Source organism: Leguminivora glycinivorella, chromosome 12, assembly GCF_023078275.1.
Source record: "Leguminivora glycinivorella isolate SPB_JAAS2020 chromosome 12, LegGlyc_1.1, whole genome shotgun sequence".
Taxonomy (NCBI): domain Eukaryota; kingdom Metazoa; phylum Arthropoda; class Insecta; order Lepidoptera; family Tortricidae; genus Leguminivora; species Leguminivora glycinivorella.
This window is the reverse complement of record NC_062982.1, coordinates 23,861,089-23,886,832: the sequence shown is the minus strand read 5'-3', so window position 1 is coordinate 23,886,832 and position 25,744 is coordinate 23,861,089. Positions and strand designations below refer to the sequence as shown.

At 38.0% G+C, this 25,744-nt stretch overlaps 1 protein-coding gene across 2 annotated transcripts in view; it reads left to right on the top strand.

Moving 5' to 3' along the window:
* LOC125232183 (protein N-terminal asparagine amidohydrolase) overlaps positions 1 to 25,744 on the top strand; it is a 179,084-nt gene that overhangs the window by 83,368 nt on the left and 69,972 nt on the right. For both annotated transcript variants that reach the window (XM_048137816.1, XM_048137814.1), the window contains one exon: positions 19,919 to 19,965. The gene's annotated coding sequence lies outside the window, so the exon portion shown is untranslated. The remainder of the gene's footprint in view (positions 1 to 19,918; positions 19,966 to 25,744) is intronic.

The following is a 25,744-nucleotide window of genomic DNA, read 5'->3' as shown; positions in this document are numbered from 1 at the left end:
ACAATGGATGAATTTGTTCCTTGTGACGGTGACAAATGCGTGGTACACATATTACTCGACGAAGGCAAGGTAAAGTAGTTAAATTTTGCCCAAAAACGAGACATTATTTCCGCGCGAAAACCAACGCCCGGCTTGTGTATTTCTCAGAAAAGTGCGGCGCGTAATAGAACATTTTGTAGGGCTGTGAGTTCGAAAATTGAAGATTAAGTAGTTAGATATTGCCAAAACGTACCTTTCGGCTTGCCTCACTTTGAAACCCTAGGCACGCCACTGATCTGGTTACGGGAGATGAATCATCGATTTATTATGAGAACGATACACGTCGTGCTTTTTGGCTGCCTCGAGAAGAAACGCCACCAACTCAACCGACGCTGAGTCAAAAGAACCGCTTAAAAGTTTTGCTTTGTTGTTTCTGGGACTCGCAAGGCATGCTGTTTCATGAATTTAACACATTGAAACTGTAAACGCTAACAAATATTCAACACAGCTCACCGAACTATCTTCTGATATCAAGAAAAAACGACGAAGACGAGCCACTGTAATTTTACTACATGATAACGCTCGACCTCATGTCGCATCTACCGTTCGCCAACAACTGCAGAACTTGGGCTGGGAGACGATGATACCCCACCCACCTTATTCTCCAGACCTCGCACCATCAGACTTTCATTTGATTAGAGCCCTGAAACGACATTTGCGGGGTAACAATTCAATGATTTCCATGGTGTACAGGTGGAGTTGAACAACTTTTTCGAGGCACAGCCATCAGAGTTCTGGGCGAAAGGCATCCAAACTTTGCCGGATCGTTGGCAAGAAGTCATAGATGCTAATGGTGATTACATCATCGACTAAGCTTTTTGTATTGTAATAATAATAAAAAATATAAAACGTAAACCAAGTGTCTCATTACTTTTGTGCCAACCCAATATAAAGCTCACGGTATTTTTTTGGTTCTAGTAACCGTTTGGGATCGCTGTTCACTTTATGCCGTTTTGACTTGCTGGTGGATGGTGCTGGTAGTACGACCGTTAGGTCGTGTCCAATAAATTCCGCGGCGCCGCGACAGGTCGGCGGCACGCATCCATCTGTCAGCCGTCCGCCGCGGACCAATACATCACGCACCGCCCGACACACATACGTCAAAATACAGTACAACTGACTTAAGGTGCAGTGTGTTTTGTTTTAGAAAAATTGCAGGGTCTAAAACTTTAAAATCTCATGGTAAAGTATTTGGTAGTCCGTTAGTTCGTGTCCAATAAATTCCGCGGCGCCGCGATAGGACAGGTCGGCGGCACGCATCCATCTGTCAGCCGTCCGCCGCGGACCAATACGTCACGCACCGTCCGATCCGTCCGACACGCATACATCAAAATACAAAAGCTATCAGCGTAAAAAGTGCTCCTAAAATGCGTATTTAAAGCTACAGTACTACCAACGTGTCATTCCGCGCGACGGTTGGACAGTATGATAGTATAACAGGCACTGCTGATAAATCTGCCGCCAAACAAACAACCAAGATGCCTTTATTGTATACTGATCACTGCACCTTAAGATGATTTAGATTCAAATATGGCCGATAAACGCATGATGGTTGATAAATGCTTCCGAGTTGGTAATGACGGACAAAACGCGCCGGCCATTGATTTTGTAATGCGTCCGATAAGAGAGATTATAATCAATCAAATTAAAATGAGCTAGATGCCAGAGGTCGAGTATGATCGTGCCAATCGGGTAGTGTTGTAATTGTTTGTAAATTGAAACTAGATTGAGTTACTAAATTATATGGGTGGCACTAAAGCTTCAGTGCCACTCTTGGCAAATAAGGGGTTGAAAGAAAACGAAACTGTGACACTGTGTGTGTGTGTTGTGTGTGTGTATTTGCCAAGAGTGGCACTGAAGCTTTAGCTTTAGTAGTTTCATGTGTTCTGCCTACCCCTTTATGGGATACAGGCGTGATTGTATGTATGTTGTATGTATGTATGTATGGGTGGCACTTACGATAGAAAAATGGCATGACCGGACGGATGATTTGACGACCGGTCTGGCGCAGTCGGTAGTGACCCTGCCTGCTGCGCCGCGGTCCCGGGTTCGAATCCCGGTAAGGGTATTTATTTGTGTGATGAGCACAGATATTTGTTCCTGAGTCATGGATGTTTTCTATGTATATAAGTATTTATATATTATATATATCGTTGTCTGAGTACCCACAACACAAGCTTTCTTGAGCTTACCGTGGGCCTCAATCAATCTGTGTAAGAATGTCCTATAATATTTATTTATTTATTTATTTTATTTATTTATTTATGATGGCTGATTTTCAGAAGCAAAGGCTTGACTTATAAATTAATGTTATTATGAATAACAATGAGGTTTTTTTCAAATTGAATGAATACGACATGAAACAGAAATCTGTCGGTTTTTGTATACTTTTTCGAACCTTGTGAAAAAACCTATCGTCGGCGGCTTATGATTATATAATTTTGGTAAGAACTGCGTGTGTGTGTGGATTGAGTGAGCACCTTCCGAAAATAAAAAAAAATATGCTGATCATTTAGTAAAAGTTCTAAAACAATTGTAAAACGAATCTCTGAATTTGTAAAAAGATAAATCAAAAGATACAGCCATTAACATGTGCTCACTCAGTTCTCACAAACTACCAACGAAAACAGTGAATATATTCATTTAACATATAATATTTATATACTAACATTTAGTAAAAAATAGGCCAACCTACCTCTATAAATATTAGATCATTTAGTGACGTATTTAATTTTTTACAAATAGTTTCTTATGCTCACTCAATCCTCACACTTTTGAAAAGCTGAATTTTGATGAAAAACATAAGATTTAGACCGCTATTATATGTGTATAGTTTAGTAAAAGTGAAATGGGAATTTGTAAAATACAAAACGAACCACTAACGTGTCAGGTTTTTTTATAATAAATTTTTGTAAATGCTCACTCAGTCCACACGTTTTGAGAAAGTTAAAAATGTAAATATCTTACGATTTGTAGCACCTAAGACACTCGAAAGTACTTCAACATTTAGTAAAAATTTTTACTAAATATCCACCATCTAATATTTTATATTCGTTGTCTGGTTTTAAAGATATTCAGACATAACTTTTCTCATACAAATGTATCAAGTAGGGTGACCACACTATGTCGGCTCCTGATTTTCCCCACCTTCCCATTGTCATATTGAGATTGGGGAGTTTCGTTCAATTTTGATAATAGTTTATATTAAACTAATACCATATTAATTTATCGACGTCAGGATAATAACCATATCGACCATATAGATGTCGATATGGTTATTATCCTGACGTCGATAAAAATTACACAATACACATCATCACTAGGCCAAGAACATAACCTAAAAACAGTTTGCAGATGGAGAATTAATATGGTATTAGTTTAATATAAACTATTATCAAAATTGAACGAAACTCCCCAATCTCAATATGACAATGGGAAGGTGGGGAAAATCAGGAGCCGACATAGTGTGGTCACCCTACTTGATACATTTGTATGAGAAAAGTTATGTCTGAATATCTTTAAAACCAGACAACGAATTTAAAATATTAGATGGTGGATATTTAGTAAAAATTTTTACTAAATGTTGAAGTACTTTCGAGTGTCTTAGGTGCTACAAATCGTAAGATATTTACATTTTTAACTTTCTCAAAACGTGTGGACTGAGTGAGCACTTACAAAAATTTATTATAAAAAAACCTGACACGTTAGTGGTTCGTTTTGTATTTTACAAATTCCCATTTCACTTTTACTAAACTATACACATGTAATAGCGGTCTAAATCTTATGTTTTTCATCAAAATTCGGCTTTTCAAAAGTGTGAGGATTGAGTGAGCATAAGAAACTATTTGTAAAAAATTAAATACGTAACTAGGTGATCTAATATTTATAGAGGTAGGTTGGCCTATTTTTTACTAAATGTTAGTATATAAATATTATATGTTAAATGAATATATTCACTGTTTTCGTTGGTAGTATGTGAGAACTGAGTGAGCACATGTTAATGGCTGTATCTTTTGATTTATCTTTTTACAAATTCAGAGATTCGTTTTACAATTGTTTTAGAACTTTTACTAAATGATCAGCATATTTTTTTTTATTTTCGGAAGGTGCTCACTCAATCCACACACACACAAGAACTGCTACGTTAGAGTTTGACGACATTTTGGTCTCGCGCTATGCCTTCTGTTCTGGTGCTGCTGATTTTCTTCCTTTGTAAGTATTATTGGGAGATCTTGCCTGTAATAAACAAGAATAGCCAGAACAGTGCGCGTACATTGCAAATCCGAGTTAATAAATCCAGCGTGTACGCCACTAAATATTGCGACTGCAAGTGCATTTGGGCAATAAATAATGACGTTAAGGAAAGTCAACTTTACGCGGATAGCATTTCCCCACCAATATATCACTTGGAGTCTTGGACCATGTTCAGGATATTGTTCGAATAGCCATGGTGGAGTCGACTGGTTAGGGCAACCAGAAAGTAACCATACATGTAAGCAGGTTCTATCGGAGCGATAGCATAGTTCTACGGGTTAACTCGATTTGTTTTTTGGATGTTCGAATGCTCTCCCTGATTTTGGTGAAACTTTGTGCCCATATTCTACCTACTTACAAATACATATTTTTGAGATTTTCTTTAAATGCGGAAATTATCACATGTTACTTAAACGTCAATACACACTATAGACGTTTAAGACTATCGTGAATTGACTTTGATAATGACTTTAAAAACTGTGCTTTTCGCGTTTTCTAAGCATTAGCGAAGCAGCTCGCAGAGCCACTTCAGTGATAATAGTTCTACTCAAATAATACACGGCACAAGTGGAAGTTGCTCTTGGTAGAGCACACACATTTAAATTATTTAACATATGTGATAAAAATAAAACTCTATACTCAATTAATTCTTTATATCGTCACTACTTTGAAAAAATCTCATATCTCACATTGCTCCTCAAAGTTAAAACGCAGTAAGTCTACATGCATTCCATACATACTTATTACATTTTTCTTTTCATTGACAGAAGAAGATACAAGTTTTTTTCAAAGTAGTGACGATATGTTAACACTACGATTAGTGGGACAACTACTTGTTGAGTTTCATTCTCTAATATTGCGTTGTACTCTCCTATTGTATTCGAGTAGGTATCGCGAGAGTCTCGGAAATTTGCATTTTGTCATACATACGTATATTATTTAACAAAGGAAAACACGTTTGTTAGCATTTGGTTTTGCCCGCGATTTGATTTTCATAAAACTTGTTATAGGTAGCACTCTTTTATTTATAGGTTCATTCAAATTATAAAGTACGTATCAACTCATTTCGATTTGGTAAATTGTTAATAGTTCCTAATGATATTGTTACTTAAAGCACGTGATGTGATGTGAGCCACCCACGATGTAGTGTTTCATCCTGGCCATAATACTCGTACATGTATATGTGGTGGTCTAAAGATTATGCCTTACAAATATGCGGAACCTATCTGAACGTCCAGACACAAAGCTCTCGCATTTATAACATTGTTTTTCCCTTTATTTCCCAAGCATCTCTCACACCAATGAATAATGTCGTTATTGTGTATCAGATAGTGTCCAAATGAAATTGTATCGCTCACTCTGACGGCCGATGGAGCAGTGAATGTGTACTAACTAGCGGCTATATTTTATGACGGCCGATACTATCGCACGGACTTGTCAATCTCTTCGACGCAATGTCAGAACCTCACTTGAATATCCACCTTATGGGGAGGGAATAAAAAGGTGTAAAGCATGGATCTGTCAATCTTTGTAACTCGAATGTGTTAAGATAAACTTTGCTGGATTATCAATCTTAAATGAAGGGGATAAGGCGAGGGAAAGGTGAAAAGACAGCGCGTGCTGCGATCCGACACGGCCATCCATCATACTCGCGTAACGAGCGACTATTTGAAGACGCTCGTCAAAAATCTCTGTCCAATATCCGACTTATTTCTAATAGAATAAGGTGCAAACATGTCAGTTGTCTCTCTATAAAACTTTTTGTATATCTTCCCAGTGTAACTTGACTTCTAAATTTGAATGAAATGTTTCAAATCAAAGCCCTCGTGTAAATTGGTTCGGATCGGTTGTAAACTGCGCTTGCGACGGTTTTTTCAACGTCGTGTCTTGTATTGATGGATCACGAATTTGTATAACGTATTTGAATATCTTCTATATTTGAACGTTTTAGAATCCTTATCTATCTAGGTTTGCATAATTGAATAGTGAGTGACGTAGCTAAGGATCGTCAGATGGTATCGGAGACGTTTCAATAGGTGCGCAGACGCAGAAGTATCCGCGCGTCGATCGGTGCGCGGGAGTCGATACGGTGGGCGTGAATGGGCATCTTGCTTAGATCCGCTCTTTGGAACTTTTAATTGGACGGAAGATTGACGACCGAAAGATAAGCCATTCACGTAAGATATGTGATAATCTGATAGCCTTCATCCTCATTTGCTGCTTTAGCTGCATTCACGAATTCGACATGAATTAGTTGCAGCCGACGTGTTCACATCAGCTTGATTTTTTAACGCTGTGTAGAGGGTGGTAGAGGTGTACACCTAACCCGGCATTCCCTAGGAATCCGCCGAGGAATTATTTGGAGTAATCTATTCTTGCTTGCTTTTTTGCGCCAGCGCTCTAAGCGATATTTCCATCTTTGAGATGGTTATTAGCAGTTCCTTTTACTTTGGGTAGAATGTGCGATATGATTCTTAGTTCATATGCAAGTTTATTCTTATCACATGTCGCAATGAAGATAATGTACACAAATTCCTGTAAGTATCCTGCTTGAATTTCCTCATGAAGTAAACATGAATCGATTTCAAACTGCCCATCGCGTGTCACCGCAAATGTCAACCGTCTGTCGCATCAGGACTTTGAGTACCTACTAGCATATTATAATGCTACATTATGGTTATTACTATGATTCTTGCCACATTTGAAAATAATAGTGATTTATATATTGCCAGTAATACATAGATGCGTTTCTTGTAAGCTTTCCATTTTAATATTCACACGATTTGTAAAATTTTGTTTATCATGTCAACAATGAAGATTTTTGAGCAGCGACATCCGAATAAAATAACCATATTTATAAATTATCGTGAATGTATAATCCGGAAAACAGAGTCATTGACCTACTCGTAGCTTAAAGAATTTATAATATTTGTTCATCTCATAACCGATTATGCACACGTCAAATAAAAGAATAAAGTAATCATAGCGATCAAACATGTCCAGTCACACCCTCGACTCGATCGTATTCGATACCCTTTAAAATTAGACGGGCAACGACAAGTACCTACTCGGTTTCACAATCGAATGACGATTAATAATCGAGTTTTTGTATCGATTCTCATTGCTCCACGGTTGTGTCGGAATGTCGTCGAGACTCGGAGTCGATTTAGCTTTAGATTCAACACTTTTAGCGTTGACTTGTTACGGTATTAATCTAGGTTCAATGATACGACTTTAGAGCATCACTAGGGCTGATGGGTGCATGCAAAATGACGTGAAAGCCGTGCATGAAATGCACCCCAAGACTAGGGCCTGCACAACTTTGAGCAAAAGAGCAAATAAAAGTACAAATCGCTAGTTCTCCGGGCTGGCAGGCTGCCAAAGTGCTAAAAAATATTATTTTTCGTGTTAGTGTTTCGTGATATAGAACTCCTATCTATATCTTTTGTTGGTGATGAGCATGTGTCATCCGAGCGGCGGCAATTTGCTGACCTCTGATTGTAAGGATAAATACAATAACTTTTTCCCCTCACTAGCTCGGAAACACGTGTTTTGTCCTTTAATACCAGCGGGTAAAAACGCATTTTATCCACTAGTGAGTAAAGTAATTTGACCTTCAATAAAGTCAAATTAACTGCTTAATAAAAATTGATAAAAGTAGGTGAATCTAGTAATAAAGATGATTTACCACCTGTGGAAATACTGGAAGTAGTGATAAAAACGCATTTTTGCGTTGTAGTTTCCTCGCTATTTATATCGAGGGGAAAAGTTTTGTGTTACACTCGGTTGCAAATGTATTTTACTTCTCGTGTGTTAAAATACAACTTTGCCCCCTTGTATAACAAATAACTATTAAATATACGTCTTGATACCCGATCAAACCAGGATATGCTAACAAATGTAAAATAAAATGGTAATACTAAATAAAAAAAATATCAAAAAGCTAATTTTATAGTTCAGGAAATAATAGTTTTAAACTACTGTTACTACAAACTACTGTTCCGCCAGTCACCTCTCTATTTTATAGTCGTGGTCGCGAAAGTGATATCATTAGCATATCAATATCGGCTTTATACGGTTATCCACACCTAATGGTTCAAGTCCCATCCTATGCGAGGAACTAAACGACCTAAAAGCATCCTTTGCTACTTGATTATACACCATATTACTTCTGTATGTTGAAGTTATAAAGGTTGTTAGGGTTTGAAACGTATTGCTTGTAAAGTAAAATTAATATTAAAAGGAGAAGTCACATTAGAAAACATTATCATAAGATTTACGAAGTTCAACACTTCTTAATCCTATAGTGGTTATAGTCATAAGTCCATAAACAAAAGTATATAAATAATCATAAACGCGCAAGCATAAAAGTTACACGTAATATTTTCAATAGTTTAAGCGTAAGCTGTGTCTCGTAAAAGTTAATTACGGAAGTACAGTAAAATGCCATTTTCTAGCAAAAGCTCGACAGGTTGGATATTATTTTCATAGTGGATTTGCTTGTAAAATTATCTAAGTGTCCATCTGTGACGTCGTTATCGTAAAACGCCTAGTTTCTTTACGCTGCGCGGTGTTCATAAAAATAAAATTAATTTATATTTAAATGCAATCCGCAAATAAATAGAAATGAACTTAACTGCACTCTTATTTTAAATGCAAATAAATCGCTATAACTAACTAACTAACTAGTATGGCTCTGTGATCCAAAGAGGATCTTGGTCTCCAAAACGAGAGCACGCCACTTATCCCGATCCTGCGCAGCTTCCTGCCAATTATCGGCTTGTAGCTGACGCAGATCCGCCATCTCCATACTCCCTCTTGGCAGCCCAATCCTCTCCCATTCTTAGTAGGTGGCCGAACCAGCGAAGTCTGCGAGATTTGGTTACGCCGATGATGTTCGCTTCGCCCACCAACTCCTCTATTTCGGCTTTCCCCTTAACCTCCACGTGCCGTCATCTCTCTTGACAGGTCCCAGGATTTTCCGGTAGATCTTTCCGCTACCAGGAGCTGACTTTCCTCTTTTTGTATTAAATAAATCGCTATATGAGGCTTTTAATTTTAGTTTTAATATCCCCGTTTCTATCTCAAATGCTAATTTGGTAAGGGCTCAAAGTTTCAAATTAAATGCCCTTTTTATATGTTTGTGCATCTCTTATTATACTTTATTATTTAGTGCTAGTTTGATGTGTGTTTAGTTTCTACGGTTTCAGAATAACTCGCTTTTGAATGCTTTTACCTTGAGCTCGGTAAACTGTCCCGTTGCAAAACATGTGAGGTACCTACGTGTATTTAGTCATCGTCGTCCATACTAGTATGTCCTATCAGCGCAGTGATGTAACGCTCTTAACAGAACCAAATGTTCTGAAAGCAGACGAGAGCATTTGTCACTTGAAGTAGGTACTTGAACATGGGGTCATACGGAAAAATAAATTTTCTTACAAAGAATTCTGCCGTTTCTGAGACGGTAATTTACCCAATTCGCCTACAAAGTGAAATAAATTGTGGCTTCTTATTTTTCTCGGGCTTGAGCTTTTTCAACTGCACTAGTGACACTCGTCAAGCTTCCAAACAGTGCTGTCAAAAGACCAAAAACTCTTACAAATCAGTCGACCTGCAAAGCAGATGCGATGAGTGCTTACTTTATTGCACAATTTTAAAAATGTGCGTGGAGTCCCTCCGCACGGAAAAAGTGAAGCTCCGTAATGTATTGTTTTTCACAATTCGAGTTGGCAACACTGAGCGTTAAACGTTTAACGCTGTCAGTTGGAAGTTGCATTGGAAGTTTCATTTCAAAAGAGGCTTGTCTCTACCAACACAGAATATATAATAGTACAAGTACAGAAGGCTCACTCCTTTGATATTCACAAAATGCCGCCATTCTAAATTATTACCTACATTAACAAACGGATCGCACGCGAGTAGCCGACATTGAATTCTATTGCGCCGCGCGAAGGTCGTCACCAGTGAATGGGCCGCGAACTCGCGGCCCCCGGTATGTACTTGTAGCGCGGCGATAGATTCGCGGAGTGAGCCGCCCCTGCTACCAATCAACCGTTGGGTTAAACAGAAACAGTTTAGTGCAGGATATTTTTTTTGGCGTTGGTTGGAGTCAGTTCTTCGCGTTTGGTAAAGCCGTTCTCGGCATGCGTTTGCAATGCGTCTGTAATCTCAGTGTTTTATGTGTCGGAGATGTCTGGCGAATGATTAATGAGCACATCACTAGCGATAGCCGCGGCTTCACAATGCTAACTCTCTGCGTTTGTGGGCCGTGGCTTACGTAAGCTGACCCTCTGATTTGGTATACCATGGTAACCCTATAACCACCTGTAGGTATTACACGTGATGAAAACGAAAATACATTACGAGTGTTTGATGGTAAGCATTTACCTTCAAGAAAAAACCTAGTTGTATTTATTATCTTATCTTAGAGGTTAACAATGCACCTAGCTATAACCCCTCTGGTATGGAGGGTATCCATAATAGCATACCATGAGGCGATCCGTCTATTCGTTTACCTTCTCCTAAATCATAAAAACCAGAGGGTTTGCAAGTTTGTCGTCTGCAAGTTTGTGGTTTGCAAGTGTGTCTTTAACGCCGTGGCTTGCGTGGGCGACGGTCGCGCGATGGTCGCGCGACGGCGATGCGACGCATACGAAATCAAACCTTATCGATATGGAAGTATGAGACGCGACGGCGACGATCGCGCGACGGTCGCGCGACCGTCGCCCACACAAGACACGGCGTAAGACGGGAATAAGCTCTATAGGCATTCTATATTCGGATATATAAGAAACTACGTTCAGGCAGTGCGAGGCAAAAGTTCTGGACAAACGTGCAGTGAGCTGAGAATAATTGGAATATCATTTGAAAAAATATAAAGCTTAGAGATCCAAGTTATACTGGTGGATTAACGATTAGTATCCGTTCGTAACTGACAGCACGCAATATTGTCTCATTTACTGCTAATGGTGGATTGAGCGTTTTTCTGTCTCGTACATTACTTTCTAATAATAGTTATTTGTTATACAAGGGGGCAAAGTTGTATTTTAACGCCGAGTGTGGAATTGAAAAACGAGCAAGTGAAAGGATTCTATAGTTGAACCACGAGCGAAGCGAGTGGTTCGAGAATAGAATCCTGAACTTGCGAGTTTTTTAACACACGAGAAGTAAAATACATTTGCACCCGAGTGTAACACAAAACTTTTCCCCTCACTATATCGAGGAAACTACAACGCAAAAAATGCGTTTATCACTGCTTCCAGTAGTTCCAACAGGTGGTAAATCATCTTTATTACTAGATTCACCTACTTTTATCAATTTTAAAGCAGTTAATGTGACTTTATTCAAGGTCAAAATACTTTACCCACTAGTGGATAAAATGCGTTTTTACCCGCTGGTATTAAAACACAAAACACGTGTTTCCGAGCTAGTGAGGGGAAAATGTAATTTGAGTTGAGTTGAGACTTACTGCTTATCAGCTGTTTCTTTTTAGCCAATGTTTTATTATTGCCTATATTATATACTCGTACAGTTAAGTTCGGAACTTTACACATATATTATCTTAAGGGATTATTCACACATGATGCATCTTTTGCGCCGGCGTCGTATACATCAACGTCTCTCAGTCGCACTAATATGGTGACAGTGACTATAGTTTAATTCGCTATACGGAGCAAACGATTAGCGTGGAAGATTTCTTTAGCTACTTCTGCTGCTGACAGTTAATAGTTTCTGATTCTGAGCCAAGCGCCTTGTCTTGTCTTTTTGTCAGCGAATGCTTAAAGTTTATGCTCTTTTGTGTCTGCCTTAAAAATTAGCTGCTCTTGTGTCATAATTTGTGACTGATTAGATGTGGTTTTCTAGGGTTTAGATTTTTGCAGTTTTATGTTAATCTAAATATGATTTAGATAAAGAAATACAAGTAAAAAAAGCTATTTTGACATGGTTTTTACTAACTTGCAATGTATGCATGTATGTATGTTTGTATGTATGTTGAGGTCAAATCTTGCAACCCAATTTGAAGCAGAAATATTCAACCGACTGAGCTGAAATTTTGTATACACGCTGCGGATGACGTTCGCATATAAGCGCCGATATGGGGCATTGGGTCCTTCGATATTGGGCTGTAGTCTGCTCAGCGCCGAAGCAGTCCCGTCGAGGCTAGGAACCAATTTGATAAAATGTTCCTCGGAGTACCAATTTTGGTTTGAATTTAAGCCCAAGTACTTAATTTGGGGCGTAAGAGGGACCGCCTCACCGCCAATAGGCAAGGCAACATCCCTATCGCTCTTGTATATAGGCATTACAGAACCAGCTTGCATTTCGATCGGCGTATAGCGTCAACGATTATCATTTTGGCTAGGTCGGCAGCAATCACTTTCTTCGGACCCTTTCCTTCGAAAACCACGTCATCGGTCGTGGCAAGTAACACCGCAAGCCCAAACAAATTAATGCGCCTAACTGTGAGCTCAGTTGCCACTGTGGCTCTTCTTATTATCCTGGTACTTTCTTCCCCTCACGGCTACTATTGTGTCATCGGCATAACAAATGGTGATCATGCGGAGAAGTTGGACTACTCTGATAGCCAAGTCAAAGCCGATGCTCCAGAGCAGGCGCCCAGTACCGACCCCTGTGGAAAACTGTGGGTAGGTTATGATTATTATGAATATGCATGTGGGTAAGAAGAAGAATAAAGAAGTCAGTCTTGATTTGAGCACGTAGTCTCATTGACCTGTCCCTATACGTTTATATGGCGCAGCCGGTAGGAACACCACACTCCATTCGTCTTTCTAGGCATCTTCCTCCTGATTCATTGAGCAGTACTCTGTCTGAAAGGTAATGCCCTATGGTGAATGATGATCTTCAAATAGAAAGGCGCATCGTGGAAGCAATGCGCCTATTTTATTATCACATAAGGAAGAAAGCCGAAGTAATTGGCAATGTCAAGAGATACTGCGATAGCTCCCTGCCTTTTCTCTGCTACCAGACCGCTGTATTTATGCAGCGCATCAATTGCGTCTATCGCTTCTCCCAGAACCCGATCTCTGATGTTTGGGCACGTGTCTTTCAAAATGCGTGCACAGCAGTAGATGAGACTTACGATGATGCGCTCAACTTCGTGCCAGTTTCATCTAGGAGGGCAATGGGACGGTATCCTAAGGGACAGTCAGCTGGACTACCCTTTTTTCGAAAGACACAGTCTGCTCACCTTCCAACGAGAATATATACCCTCTCGGAGGCAGTCGTCAATGTGGCCACGTAATCCACTTCCAAGATGTTTAAAGAGCCAAGGCACACCGTCCGGCCCTAGAGTGGCCCTCATTTTAAATACTCACCTCATTATCTCGACATATGTTACCAAGGAGACATCAAGGAGAGGAACCAACTCTTCCACTGGGGCAGCCATTGCAGGCATTACATGCACAAGTACAACTCACATTGTGAATCATGATATGTGCTTTGTTGTTTTACAAGACTGTGATTGTAGGTACTTATTTATTTATTCTTTATTGCACATAAAAAAGTACAAAATGGTGTACATAATGCCTTAAGGCATTCTCTACCAGTCAAACACTGCAGGCATCGTGACTGAAAATAATAATCAGATATCACTTACTGTACTTCAACTGTTTTGAATAAAAAATAATGGATATTGTTTAAAAAAATACTTTTTTTTGCTTTTGTTTCTACTTAAAGAAAAAAAATTGAATCCTAACGAAATCATAATAGTCGATATACGTTGAATTATTAGTGGTAAACTTGTTGTTTTATTCAAACTCTCTTTATCCTGCCACGTTTTCCCTGCTACCCTGTCTATTCACTTTCTCCTGTATGTCTAAAATTTCAACTCGCTATAAGTTCTACGTTTTTACGACTATTTCGTTCCCTCCTGAAAATTCCGTATCATTGATGCACTCAAAAACATATTTAAATCCAAAAAGGTACAAAAACCCATTTTCATTTTTTTTCATTCACTTTACCCTGACGGTGCCACTTTTTTGAGAACGAACCAAACACACTAAGTATAAAAAGTAATGAGGTTATTGAACCCAAGCAATATCAAACAAACGATTTGTTTTACGAACAAGTTAATCACAACCACATGTGGCAACACTTATCTTTGTTGAGTCGTAAATTATACGGAATATAAAATATTTCAGTGAGCGACCGTTTTTTCTCTTGTTCTTCGTTTACTTTACGCAACTCAGGCGTTATCTTACTTCCAAGAATAGTAAGAATCGAACGTGGAAAAAACGCCCGGCGACGAAAACTGAATTTTATGAACAATGTCAAGTGTCTAACTTAAATCTGTGCGAAAATCAACTTAAAGTTTATTTGCGAAGTGTCTGAATTGGTTTTTTAATGTACTGTTTTGAAAGACCTTGGTAAATGAAACGAATTCCCATTACTTAGTATGCTAGAATGTAACAAAAATGACTGCAACCTTGACAACAGGGAGCTAGCGATGCCAATCGTACGTCGAGAAACACGAAATGAATAGAAAAACGTATAGAAATGGTAATGTAAAATATTTACGAGACATTTCCATTATATTAGACAAGTTTCTATTGGTGGTTCTTTAGTTATTATCGATTAAAAGTAAGTGAACACGTGACAAATATACATTACATAGTTTGTTCTTGAGCGTAACATGTATCTCGCTTGCGAATGATATGCGATTAGAAGAACACAAGGTCCGAGATTAGTGATCGAGAGAAAGTCATGCACGATCAAATGTTACACGTATAGTTCTAGATAAAAGCAATGTAAAAATATTCCAAGTTCTATGTTGAACTTTAGGCGAGTTTTTTCATGCGCAATATCCTTTTTATTACCAGAAATACTTTTGGAATTTGTGATAAAATGCCACATAAAATAAAAAATGTAGGTACCTATTCACTGTTCGTTGGTTGTTAATAAATAAATAAATAATATAGGACGTTCTTACACAGTTAATAGTTAGGTATATTAAGATTAGACATAGGAAAGCTCTCTAATTTTAAAGAAAAATATCAAACAGACTTGGCCGACATCTGCCGTGTCTACACTACACCAGACCAGAAAAAACAATAAGTGCAATAACATTTGTAGAATCAACACGACATAATTGCAAGATCGCACCAAATCACACCAATCACGCTCATTACATGTTTCCTAAAATTACACGTTATGCCAGAGATAACAACACTCTGCTGTGGACCATATCTCTTCATAATACGGTTGTAAGTGAACAGAGTATAAGAAAGTATTTGAGACGCGCATTTAGGTAAGTATAAAAAAGGCGCTCTTTCATGGCCATCACGTCTAATTTGCGTGCGCGATGTGCGCATCAAGCGAGATGGGTTTAAATTGCGCGATGGCTATCTGTGAATATTTGAAAATATTTAGAATTTAACTATGTTATATGCTTCGTGAATTTTAAAACTTTATGACTTGAACATTGACTTGAAGGCAGGTGAATTGCAGGTTGCAGGTGACATTATCCAAAAGACGACTAGTTTCTCACTGTGTAGAGGGTAAGGTAGTCATAATATACAATCAAATGACTGAAATGACCTTAGTCAGCGGTCGTAAATCGTAATATACGGAAACATTTCAGTTTTTTTCAGTAAATACAAAGAAATTGGCGTCGTATAAAGCACCTACCTACCTATTATCAAAAAAAGTGGCGAAGAGGTACCGTCATTTTTAACCGACTTCAAAAAACCGCCTTCAAAAAAAGCGTGTTACAAAACACGGAGGAACTAAAAAGCCAAAAATAATAAACCTTCGAATTCAGATTTCTTATCGGATTGCAATAATCTAAACATCCAAATTATAAACAAATCAATTATTTTTGTAGTCGGTACCAGACCTGGCCCCGTAGCCGAATGGCATTTCTCCGACGCCAAACGAAAGCGATACGCCGCTGGCTCTGTCGCGCCAATACGCAAGCGCGATAGAGATAGATATCTACTAGCGCTTCGTTTCGTGAGCGTTTCGTGAGCGTTTGTGCCATTCGGCTAGCCACCCTGTTCGTCGCCTTGCTATTTCCTGTTTGCCCCACCCAACCATACGCAGGCTGGCCCCGACTCCAAAAATAATTGATTTGTTTATAATTTGGATGTTTAGATTATTGCAATCCGATAAGAAATCTGAATTCGAAGGTTTATTATTTTTGGCTTTTTAGTTCCTCCGTGTTTTGTAACACGCTTTTTTTGAAGGCGGTTTTATTTTTTGTTAAAAAGTTAATTTATTTGTTGATTTTTAGTGGTTCCTAGTGATATTATATGTATCAGTCCGAATATGTGTACAGTAGTGAAAGAATTATCCTTTAACTCCTAACCGTTGAGGAGTTGACCTTCCATCATCAGCTCAGCCACATAAAATTATTACCATCAGGCGTAAATACTGGTGTACCTTTGAAAAATACACTAAAAACATTACATGTGCCTATAACATTTGAAGAGTTCCCTCGATTTCTCCAAGATCCCATCATCAGACCCCGACTTGGTGCCAATGGGACCATCTCGGGGTTAGACCCGTTCGATCAAAAAAAAAATTTTGAAAATCGGTCCACGATCCTCGGAGATATCGAGTAACATACATACAAAAAAAAAATAAAAAAAAAAAAAAATTCAGTCGAATTGAGAACCTCCTCCTTTTTTGAAGTCGGTTAAAAAGGAGGAGGTTCTCAATTCGACTGAATGTTTTTTTTTTATTTTTTTTTTTTTTAGTATGTATGTTACTCGATATCTCCGAGAATCGTGGACCGATTTTCAAAATTTTTTTTTTGATCGAACCGGTATAACCCCGAGATGGTCCCATTGGCACCAAGTCAGGGTCTGATGATGGGATCCTGGAGAAATCGAGGGAACTCTTCAAATGTTATAGGCACATGTAATGTTTTTAGTCTATTTTTCAAAGGTACACCAGTATTTACGTCTGATGGTAATAATTTTATGTGGCTGAGCTGATGATGGAAGGTCAACTCCTCAATGGTTAGGAGTTAAAGGATAATTCTTTCACTACTGTACATGTATTCGGACTGATACATATAATATCACTAGGAACCACTAAAAATCAACAAATAAATAAACTTTTTAACAAAAAATAAAACCGCCTTCAAAAATAAGCGCGTTACAAAACACGGAGAAACTAAAAAGCCAAAAATAATAAACCTTTCAATTCAGATTTCTTATCGTATTGCAATAAGCTAAACATCCAAATTATAAGCAAATCAATTATTTTTGGAGTCGGTACCAGCCTGTGTATGGTTGGGTGGGGCAAACAGGCAATAGCAAGGCGACGAACAGGTCTGGTACCGACTACAAAAATAATTGATTTGTTTATAATTTGGATGTTTAGCTTATTGCAATACGATAAGAAATCTGAATTGAAAGGTTTATTATTTTTGGCTTTTTAGTTTCTCCGTGTTTTGTAACGCGCTTATTTTTGAAGGCGGTTTTATTTTTTGTTAAAAAGTTTATTTATAATATAGGTACTTAAATAAGTAATAAAGTAATTTGAATTTGGATTTTTGCGGTTCTAAGCTTGTAATTTATCTTTCAAAACCACCTGAGCTACTCTTATTTTATTCGGCAATTGAAACAAAAACGCAACTGTACCTAACTTACCTATATACTCATCCTGAGACATCTATTTATCAATATAGCCATTATCAATAACATCAGCCTTATAAGGCACCGTCGGCGTTATCCTTTAGATACCAGCACTCTTACCTGACCGGAGGTATACCTGAAGTCTAAGCGCTAAGGTTTACAATATTAAAACAATTTCCTGCAGATATACTAAGATTACTAAGTAACAAGAGCTACATTTTTAGCAGTAAATGGACTTTGTATGTTGGGAATAGGGTTTAAATGTTTTCAGTCGATGTGGAAGATAGTAACATGGCCGTTTAGATGTGCACGATCTCTCCTTGTTATGATTTTGTTCCGATATGGGAATTTGTTCTCTGAAAGTGCTTGTAGTGTGTATGTACCAATAAAACTCGTATTGGTAAACTGTCAGAAGTTTGAGATATTAGATCAGTGGATAAACCTATGTACTTATATTCTATTTGGTCTTGACAAATAATGAAATAACTCAAACTTACATCGTCAGTGTGTAGTTCCTATAATAACAATACAAGTTGGAGTTGGTTGCAGCCTGTTTGTTTATAAAAAAATAAAAATATATGTGTGCTTACTGTCATGTTGGCTAAGATACTAATATAGGGGCATTTTCAGAATTTGCCCCCCCCCCCCCCCCCCCCCCCCCCAATTAGCGTAACTTGTTAAAAAAATTAATTCGCTGTCAGTTTTGTGACGATAATTAAGCATGAAATTTCAATAAAAATATTGTTTTTGTGTTAATTACATAAACTTTAAGCGATAATCTACATTCAGAATGTGAAAAAAGAAAATTTTTAGACAGACATTTTATGCTTAATTGTCGTCACAAAACTAACAGCGAGGTCATTTTTGGTAACAACTTACGCTAATTAGGGGGTCCCAAATTCTGAAAATGCCCGTATAATGGTACTTATATGTATAATTTGCTGGTAATATGCAGAGAGCGAGAGTTATCGAATTTCATCGATGTAATCCGAAAAAGAAAATTCCTATTTCATTACGATTTCATTATATAAGAATTCTAAAAAAACTCTCATAAAAGTACCACAACAACACTCAATTTGCATTTCAATTATTTGTTGTTTTAGATATGAATCAAAATTTCCATCGGAAATTGAATGAAATGTTCATGTTGAACTTTAAAGAGCTCTCTAGGTAGTTTTAACTAAGCATGGTCAGTAAACGAAGAGTCAGTTCAGTCAGTGAACGATATTGTCGCGCAGCGCGGCGCAGGCCGTTCACCGCGACGTGCATAAATAATCGTCCGTAATCACTTTTTATCCGCGACGCACCGTTTAGCGTCTCTTCATCTCCTACTTGGAATTCCTACGGTCCATCGCGTGTTTATTAGACGCACCTAATTTCGATATGGCTCGAACTATGAAACTGTGTGAACAATGGTCGACGGCTAGTTGATCAAAACTCCATTTAAGAGTTTTGAATGATTCACGGTTATTTTCATTAGACTTATATTGACCGGGATATAGACCGTGATTACCTTTTTGATTTTTGTCGAGCTCCCGATATTTCGACGCAGTTGCATGCATCATGATCACGGAAAACTGACGAAGGCGGGTGGATGTTAAAGTTGCATAGACAGCGCGCATCATGATGCATGCAACTGCGTCGAAATATCGGGAGCTCGACAAAAATCAAAAAGGTAATCATGGTCTATATCCCGGTCAATATAAGTCTAATGAAAACTCCATTTGTTTTTACGAGACAATCGAGTCTAGTGTTTTATTTAATTCAAAAGACTCTATTAGGCTTCGGATAAAGAATCATCAGTGTCATAATATTATTATGTAGGGCTGCCACCTTATTATACACTGCAGCATATTTCAAGATTTTAACAAATGAATAGGTTATATTCTATTACTATGGAATTCACGAAAACAATGCATAATCGAGATATTCAAGATTACCAAGCAGCTGGTCATTTTATACCTCATGTGTATTGTGTATATGATAAGTACTAGATTAATTTAGTAGATATATTTTTGTTACAGATATTGGTGCTTCGGATCCGATGAGACAGTGACTTCGCGATATAAATGTAAGTTTAATAACAAAGCGTTCAGTTTTTTTACAGCAATACTGCATCAACCACGCTGTAGTAATAATGCAGTTGACATACGAACGATACTTTCAGAATCTGCAGAGCAGTGAAAAAACCAATTTACGTATTTTAATTTCCATATTTCTCAAACTTTATTATTTTCTTGTAATACTTGATTCTACGCAACCACAAATACAGTCCGATCTGCGCAAATCGCGAATTTCGCAACCTCGCATCCTCGCAGATTGCCTTCCCAGAACTACTCTCATTAGCTCGCAATAATTACGTTTCAAAATGCCCTGTCCCTCTCCCACCCACCGCCGCACAGATAAGATGGAACGTGACAATAAGATCTAGATAACAGATGAGATCGGGATACCGAGACATTAGTATTGCGATATTTATTGCGATATTTTCTGCTAAACCGGTATTTATTGTTATGATGCTGGGTTACGTAAATGATGGCAGTAAAACACAATGTTGCAGTGGAAATACGGTTAGAATTAGGACACGGTGTTTATGACAACGAGTAGGCATAAACGATATGTAAATGGACCCTAAAGTTATTAACGTATTGCTACTGCATGTATTAAAACGAATAAAGTTATTGAGGTCGGCTTGTAGGTAATAAAAAAAATTAAACAAAAAAGAAAGTAAAATACCAGCACTGCGCATGCTTGGCCACTGGCCAGTCAATCATGGGAAGCAAAATGCTCTATGAGCAGCTGGCCATATACATATACACTAGTGCAGTATTCAATATTTAATATTTAGAACCTTGAGAAGGGTTCCGGCAATCTGTAGGATTTCTTATATATATTCCCCCTTATTCATAAACGTACTCTAAAGTTATCAAGCCGATAAAGTTCGTTTGTCCCTTTCTATCACACCAATACGTCGGAAAGGGACAAACGAACTTTATTATCGGCTTGATAACTTTAGTGAACGTTTATGAATAAGGGGGATTATGTTTAGTTAGTAACGAGATTAGGAACGTTAAAATGTTCGACTAGATATAACTTATTTTAGACAATAGAGCTCTTTGTTACTAATGTCCAGTTTGGTTTTATTAACAGTTTACAAGAAATTAAAGAAGTGAACATTAGTAATAGTTCTAGCAATACGTACAACAAGTAACACTACATTGTTCTAAGGAGTAATAATATAAAACATAGAATAACTAATATAAAACAATAATAAATTAGCCTCGAACAGCGATATAAGATATAAAGCAAACGTTTACAGCCAATAAAGGTGGCGTCCATTAAGCGATGACACGTTGTAACGTTTTATTGCACTACATAGGAATTTTAATCGCGTAAATAATGCTATTAGGCTGATGATGCTGTAATGTTTGTGCAATGCCACACGCACACACACATACACACTCTTTGCTATGAATGCTATTTTATCCGGAATAAACCTTACTCCTGAGTCCTGAGATACGTGTTTTTACGTCCCACATCACATGGCGATCCTGCCAGTGCGGCTTTGTACAACTGCACGTTCTTTCGGACGAGCAGGTGGCCTAGACTAGACACGTTGCAAATTGATCACGCTTCGTATCGTTAACTCTCTATATATAGCTCCACTACTGAAAATATAGTACCTACACATAAGGTAATTCTAAGAATAGTGCTAGTACGTGGTACAGTGAGCTGCGAAACTGCATGGAGAAATTATGAATGACTTGAATGAGTTCATTGAAAAATGTTGCCGTGCACGTTAGCATATATATATATAGGATTTATATTTAGGAAAAGTGTATGATATTTTCCTAGTTTACACAGCAAGCAATTCTCACTTTTATTTATAAGGAAGTGTTACCTCTTTGACGACTAAAACATAGAAACTTTTATCCCACCGCATTCACGTCATGTTTCATAACTGTTGTATTGTTTTATCAGTAATATCGCCACGAGATTAGACTCGCTGCGCCGGCGCCGCCCCGCGCCACCTCTTCGATACTATTCAGAAAGCTCACGGAAATGCCTTCATGCAGCAGTTGCACCAGTATACTTGCAAAGCTCGATTTCAATGGCGCAAGTCTAAAGAGAGAATACACCTACTTATCCGGAAAATGCTGACGAAGTTTTACTTCGTCTTAAAATTCTCTATTCGCAATAAGCGTGAAAACATGTCGAAATCGATAGGTACCTACTTGAACGTCTAGAAAGTAACGTCTTAAATGTAAATCTAACATCCGAGGCAACTCAAAACTTCCGGTGATATTTTATGACTAGTGCCTGAAAACAATAGGTCCCGCTACAGTAGACCCGAGCAACAAGCAAGACGAAATATGTATGAATATCTCCCATCATGCGCGTGCGATTATGCACGCGTCTCCACGCATGCGCTTATCAAAGCTCATTCCACCCAAGCTTACCTAATACCAACCCTATATCTACACAGTTTGAATCAAGTTTTAAACGTACAGCCGCCATCAAATATATGTGAGCTGCCAAAGCTATCACAAACATCTGAACATGCTCTAAAGTCTCGACAATAGAGGTGAGTTCCGGCATTTGTAAGAGCATTAGCAGCTCACATGTCTTTGATGCGGAGTATACAAAGTGTTTTGAAAAATCGTACTTGTTTGTTTGCAGGTAAACATGATGCTAGTATGTAATTTGTGTGATACACGATGTTCGGATTGGAAAGGGGTGGTCGGATGGCTATTATGTTTTCGTCTCGCTATTGTTTGAGTGAATACTGTAATATTCTATCAGATTTGATGGGCAGCTTTCTCGATATAACTATGCGATTATTTTCTTCAGATAAGTGTAAAGAAAATGCTTAAATATTTTGCTGGCTGGTTTCTTAATAATTGTGATGATGTTCTTAGCATATGTTCTCGACATTTAATGCCTCTTTATTTTCATGAATTAGACTGACTAATAGTGAATAAGGAGGTTGGTGGAAGCTTTTTTTACTGGCTAACCGTTTGGACAAAAAGCAACAGTAACAATCGCGAAATATTACAATAAGGTGCTAAAACTTTGCCGAATTGTTACTCCTTTCATCAAGACCTTCTGTGTGTTAAAAACAGCCATAAATAATTTTTGTCGGATTACAAGTTTTTCTAAATAGATGCCAACATTTTACGGTTCTACCTACCATGTAGAGGTCGAGTCTTTAAAAATGAGCCTTAACTTGTTGCGTTATCTAGTATCTACACTCTGGAGCCTCTGGAGGTAAAGTTTCACCTACAAACAATAAATAGTATAGATAACATTATGCCAAGTTCAGAATTGAATTTACCAGCGCTTCACCGTCAACATGCTGTCTGGTCAGCCTGGCCGTATGGCAAATTGAATGGGAATGAGCATCTAATGCGGGCTGAATGAATTTAATATGCTTGCTTTGTTCGCATTCGCACGCCATCACAATCACAACGCCGGTATGATGTAGTGAGTTATGGCTGACAGATATCTTTTATAGATAAATAGCTCTAGACTTTATGAAGGAGACTGTCGGTTTTTTTTAATGGTTATTAGATTAGGTTTTCAATATGAAAGGGTGGCCAGGCTATTAGAAGATTCGCATTTGGGTCCAATAATTTAAGCATCAGTAAAGTGAGCTTATTCTATCGGCTATCGGCTGCTGGCCAATAGAATTTTCAAATCTAACAACCAATTTATAATCATTTGTCCCCATGGGTTTCTATCTATTAAGAAATAACTATAGGTTTATAACAGTTTGCTAAATTTTGTAAATAAAGGGGGTACAAACTGAAATAGATATCTTACACGAAAGAAAAAGCAACCAAGCCCACTGGTGGCCGAGCTGGGAATCAAACCCAGGTCTTTAGCTTACGAGGCTAACGCGGACGTCCTGAACTTTACTTACCACTATAGATTAAGTAGACCACCTGCTGCCCGCCATAGTACCCGTCGAAAATTCTCTAGTGTATCTCTGATAAGATAAGGCTAGGCGCCTTTGACCAAATCTAAGGGGCGAGTAATGTGTGCTTACACCTCCTATACGAATCCTTAATCCTTTATAAAGGGGTTAGTTTCTTTAGGAACCAGCATGCACTGGCCTTAGTCGGCTATACCTAGTTGTGTTGTGGAACTTGTGGACTTGTCGTGTCCGGCGCCGCATTATGCAGCGAAATGCATAACATGCAGTGCCGGATATTAATCTCTGCACTGCCAACTGCATTTCCAACTCACTGCGCCTACCTCGTATCTTAGCCTCAACCGCCGGGCTAAAATGACCCTTTTTATCTTGTGATAAAGTAAGATGTGCGTTGGAATGAGGCGGAAGATGTGAGGTGTGGATGTTGACAGTTTAGTTACGGACGTCTCATGCATGTTTCTGCTGACAATGGACTTCAAGCTTTAAGACGGTCTATTAAGACGATACGGTAGGGGTCAATTCTCCATACAAACGCTCTCGACTATTTCCTCCCTGGTTTTTGAAGATAGAGCAATGATTTTTTCAACACAGATTGTTATTATTTTTATCTGTGTCGGACCGTTTTGATTTTTTTGATATTTTGCTTTTTAAAGATTCTAGAGCCAATCAAAAATTTACAAAAATCGGCCTTTTTCATTGTGGTGCAAAAAAAGGTGTGATACTCAAGATTGGTAACAATTAACCAAAAAAGCTAAACGGTCCGACATAGATTATTTCATTGTTATTTAGATTCTCAAATTTCGTTCCGATTAATTAAGTTTTGAAGGAGGAAAGAGTCGAGAGCGGAATCTCGATTTTAAAGATTTTTTTGAAATATCTTTTGACTGAGTTGTTCTTAATGGACAATTTTTTTCGATAAATCTAGTTAATAACACTTGTATATTTAACTAAAACTCCCAAGTTGAAAGGGGGGCTGCTTTCCATTTTAGCATTTTCGCTACCGTATGCTCTTAAGAATTTTATAGTGTTGTATTTTACTCATTGTATGTGTCTAACCGTTTGAGTTTGAAAGATTTTTAGCAGCTTCTCGTAAAAGCCAATACGTGCACAAACGGTAAGTGTAATATTGAGATTTAAATTATTGACATATTTTGACATTGAGGTTTAAATTATATCTAAAAGCAACCGGACCAGCCGGCGTATTATGCTTCCAATTTTATCACTTATCCACGTGGATAAGACATCTGTCACTATCACACTGACATACCAAATCGTGACGGATACTTTATCCACATAGATAAGTTATACAATTGGAAACATGATACGCCGGCTGGTTGCCTGGCTTAGCAACCTTAAGGCTACACATATACCTTAATATGACAAAATAAGACTTCTATGCCACGAATTCTATACAGCAAACTATTTTACAATACTTACTAAGTATTTTTAGTTAAAGATCACGCACCTCGTTTAGATACTTTAGATATTTGGCCCCGCAGAATTACGCTCGACGATGAGCTCTTTGTACCTATATCTAACTACTATGAACTATGAATACATTACTCGATAAGTCGATAGCAAGAACGTCACCGGAAATATATGGACCTCAAGCGGAAACTTAGTGCCCCTGAATCGCCGAAACACCACACCCTTGGGGCCCACAGACGAAGTGAGGTGCACGTAAACTAAAATTCACAATTCTGCGGACTAAATTGACAAATGACTGACAGATGAAATGTTACCAGGAACAGTGAAATAAAAATAGTGAAGGGTATATGTCGATAACAATATATCGACAAGTTGTAAAGTACAAATAACAGACTAGTTTAAATCAAAAAAATACGAATGTTATTTTTAAATACAAGGTAAACATTTTGGTTTGTTCGGTTTTCGAGGTAGTGGATGGTCGAGGATG